Source organism: Microtus ochrogaster, unplaced genomic scaffold (genome assembly GCF_000317375.1).
Source record: "Microtus ochrogaster isolate Prairie Vole_2 unplaced genomic scaffold, MicOch1.0 UNK12, whole genome shotgun sequence".
NCBI lineage: Eukaryota > Metazoa > Chordata > Mammalia > Rodentia > Cricetidae > Microtus > Microtus ochrogaster.
The window spans coordinates 361,129-365,085 of NW_004949110.1; the positions used below are offsets into that span (position 1 = coordinate 361,129).

Here is a 3,957-nt window from a genome sequence, read left to right on the forward strand (position 1 = left end):
TATATCAGTCTGCCATAGCTATATTGCATGGCCCATTCATCCTATGAATTCATCCCACTCCCATAATACTTAATGAGAAAGGATTTCACAGGAGCCAGGGGTGGAGAATGAATACCACATCGAGGTGTGTGCTTGTAGTTGGGTTAAGAAGGACTCAGAGCAGGCACACTAACAACACTGAATTAAAGACCACAACATTCCATTTGGAAAGCTCACAGGAGACGGTGTGCCACATTCCTGAGAGAAGCCTTCCAGTTCCGAGGAGCCCTTCAGTGCTCCAGAGGGAGCCAGACACCACACTGAGAATGAATAGGCTTCTGTGGCCCTCCCCCGATTTTTAATCAGTTTCATCCACTTAAATTTTTTGTAAGCTTAACATAAAGGGTTCTATTCTAAGGAAGATAAAAAAAAAAACATGGTTCAAGAATCTGGTTTGATACTCTATCTATATACACATATTATATATCACATATATATAAATGCCCAAAAGCATGCAAAAAGTTAAGCATTAACCAAGATCACACAATGAATTAAAAGCATACAGCTGTCTCTGCTTGCCTTACATTCAATATCACTCCTTTTTCCTTTTCCTTTTAATTTACACTGAGCCTGCAGGGTAAGCTCCAAAAACAAACATTTGAATGTCAGCGGGAAAAGCTAATCAGGGAGCATTAGCACCATATTCACGGAGGAATCTGGAACCTTTTCCCAGCTAAACTGAGAAGGCATGCATTGCCATTTGACTGGTGCAGCAAGCAGGGCCTTCCCCTTCCTGCTCCTGGCCTTCCCATCCCTCATCCCCCACCCCCAGGCACAGGCCATGGTCACAGGCCTGCTTTCTGCATCCTGTTGTCCAAGGTTTCCAAAGAGCTTGCTTGAGAAAACAGCAAAGAAAAGAATCTCATACTCACTCTGTGTGCTTTGCAAAAAGACGGAACAGACAACTCGCCAAAGGCACAAACATTTAAAGGGAACATTAGCCATTTTAAATGTTGGAAAGACATATTAATTTTTGCCTCTAGTATTGGCCAAGAAAATAATGACATTATATATCCAAAAATCCAAAGGACTACATCACTGACAATAAAACCTTTGTCTCTCTTCCAACTACTAAGTGCTATGCAACACTTTCACACACCAAATTCGTCAGAAATGCAAATGAACTGTTTGAGCTGCTCTTTCCCTGGCAAGTGACATTTATTTTTACATAGTTGCAGATCTATACAAATCACTAACCCATGCAATAAGAACCAGGCTTTCCTGAGCCAGACATTTAAGGCTTTCCCTGCAGGCGCCAGTACCTAAGAAAATCTTTAAACTGGCTGATTTGCAGACATGTCAGCTTTTCCTATTCTACCTTATCCTTTGACACACAAAAGCAAAGCTTATTCAAAGGGGTTGGACATGACTCACCCAACTCTCTCCCACTACTCTGTTTTGAGCAGTCTCTGAAAGGGCCCCCTCCCCAGGCTGTCAATGAGCTTGGAACTCATCTCAGAAGGCTCCTATACCCAGAGCAAGTGGCTAGCTTCTACCTGCAGAAAGACTTCATCAGGAGAAGTGGTAAAGGAAGCTTGTTTGCAGGGAGATGGTGAGGCAGACCAGTCAAGTGCACTGCCTCTCGACTACTCCTGGAAATTCTTTTGGGTCATGCTGCATAACATCATAGTAGAGCCAAATAGTCAAAGCCCCAATCGTAGTCACAAGGGCAGCTGCCATGGTCCCACCAGCTCCCAACTAAATGACCCCATGCACAAAAGAAAATGTAAGTTCTACAAAACAGACCCGTGTCGTTAAAAGCACAGATGACATCTCCCCTCCTTTGAATCTTGGCAAACATTTACTTAATTCCCACTGAAATGACAATCCGACCACAACACCCCCCCCCCCGTCGCCGCCGTGTGTACAACCTTTGAATACAGCCACTACTTCATACAAACAATGCTGTCTTGAAAGCTGTTTGAGCAAGCTATTCAAATACCTTCCCCCTGCACTCCTGCAGAGAGGACCAATGATTACTTTGCTGGTTCGGTGGCCCCAGAGAGTACTGGACTTGGCAGGGATGGCGACAGAGCAGGTGGGAAAGGCTGCAGAGCGGTGAGCTAGTGTGTGAATGAACTGAAGCCTGCTGCCAGCCAGGCCTGGCGTTCATGCTTTCTGGCAGGTGAAGCTGACCATCTCTGGGAGGGAAGAAGCCCCTTTTCCCTATCAACGTGACTGGAAATCTCAATTTAAGAATGGGATACACGGGTCGGTTTTTCTAGGATTTGTTCAGTTTTCTTCCTTACTCTGCACCTCTCATATGTAGGGGTTTTTCACAGACAGCTCATCTACTTAACCCCCAAAGCACCATTGTCTGAAACGAACTCTCAATCAGGAAACAAATTCTCAACCAGGAAAACTTGACCAAAACTACATAGTCTTTGGCCTTGTGTCTCTTCCTTCTTTTCCCTCCACCAGATATGGCCAATCCTAGCGCCTGCCACATGCACGCACACACATGCATACCACACACTCACGCGTACACATACACACCACATGCGCTCGCACACGCACACCCCTTTCCCACTAGAGTACCTAGATCAGCGAAAAGCCCACTCCTCCCCACCCCCGCTCCCAGGTGGCTCGCAGTAGGGAACCCAGTGGAGCCTGGGAAAAGCGCCAGCAGCTCAGGACTTTACACAGTGCTCCTGTGAATCTAGCAGCCGGCACACAGTGATTACACCTTGTACACACACACACACACACACACACACACACACACACACACATGCACACACGTGCGCTCAGGTCCCCACCGGTCTCGGGCTCCCGCTCTCCGAAGTTACCTCTGAAGCTGCTTGGGCCCTGGGCTCCTGGCCCTCCGCACGTCTTCCGTGGCTCCCTAAGGTGGTGGTCCACACAGCTTCCAACGCGTGCTTCTCGAAGGTTCCCTAACCAAAGGAGCCCTAGGCTCCAGAGCAGCCCAAGCTCTGCACTTGGGGCGACACCCCTGGCATAGGGCGACTTCAGCCCTTAGAGCGCGGGGTTGGGATCTGAAGCCCAGGCTAAGGTCGCGCCCGGACTTCCCTGGGCAGCCGGCAGGCAATACCCTCATGCATGATGCTGGGACTCTCAGTGGTTGGGGGATGCGGCCTCTGCGTCCAGATCTGCCCCAATCTCGGTTTCTGAGGCTCGGTCAGTGCCACCACTTCACGGGCATGGATACCGTGGGCAGTTCGGGCCGGGAATCCGATGGCCGGAGATCCAGTTTGTCTTCTCCATCTTCTCCCGCCTGGGAAGGTGAGGCCGGCAGGACTCTCCAGCAGCGAGTGCGCGCTCCCTGGGGCGGGAGGGGCGGACCCGGGAGGGGCGCGGCAATACCACCGAGGGCGTGCCCTGCCAGAGGTTGCAGTCGCCTAGAGAGTGGGTGCCCGCACCCTCAGAACCCTGAGAAGGCCCCTGTTCTTCCCAGGGTCGTGCCTGCTGCGCCGGGGCAAAAGCAAGCAGAAACTGGAGCTTGAGGGAGCCTAGCGGCCAGATCCACCCTCGGGGTTCGTTTCTCCCTAGTTCCTGATGCTGAAGGTGACTGCGGCCCCCAGTGGCGAAGCAGAAGCTAACTGTGTCCGCCGCTCTCCTTTTCTCCCCGGGCACTCTGCTCGCCCTTCCGGAGCCTCAGACTCTGCAGTTCTCCGCGAGGCCAGGGCAAAGTGGCCGGCCGCTTCGCTCATTGATTTTTCCCTCTTGGCCGGTGTCTGCTTTATTGGTATCCAGATTGGAGAGCCTGGCGGCCACGTGACCAACCCTCCCCAAACACGCGCGCACACACACACAACCGAATAGATTTCCCAAAGTCCAATTGGATACATCTACATCGATCAGGACTGGAGGCCTCTCATAAGTCACACTATACGCTGCAGTGGGACTGAAACGCGGCAGCCTGCCTGTGGTGATACCATCTAAAGAGATCTTCTCCCT

The 3,957-nt window shown here is 50.8% G+C and overlaps 1 protein-coding gene across 2 annotated transcripts in view; it reads right to left on the bottom strand.

Moving 5' to 3' along the window:
* The window catches only part of Minar1 (membrane integral NOTCH2 associated receptor 1), a 32,594-nt gene extending 28,870 nt beyond the window's left edge, over positions 1 to 3,724 (bottom strand). For both annotated transcript variants that reach the window (XR_003378653.1, XM_005366635.3), the window contains exon 1: positions 2,829 to 3,724. The gene's annotated coding sequence lies outside the window, so the exon portion shown is untranslated. The remainder of the gene's footprint in view (positions 1 to 2,828) is intronic.
* Between the last annotated feature and the right edge of the window lie 233 nt (positions 3,725 to 3,957).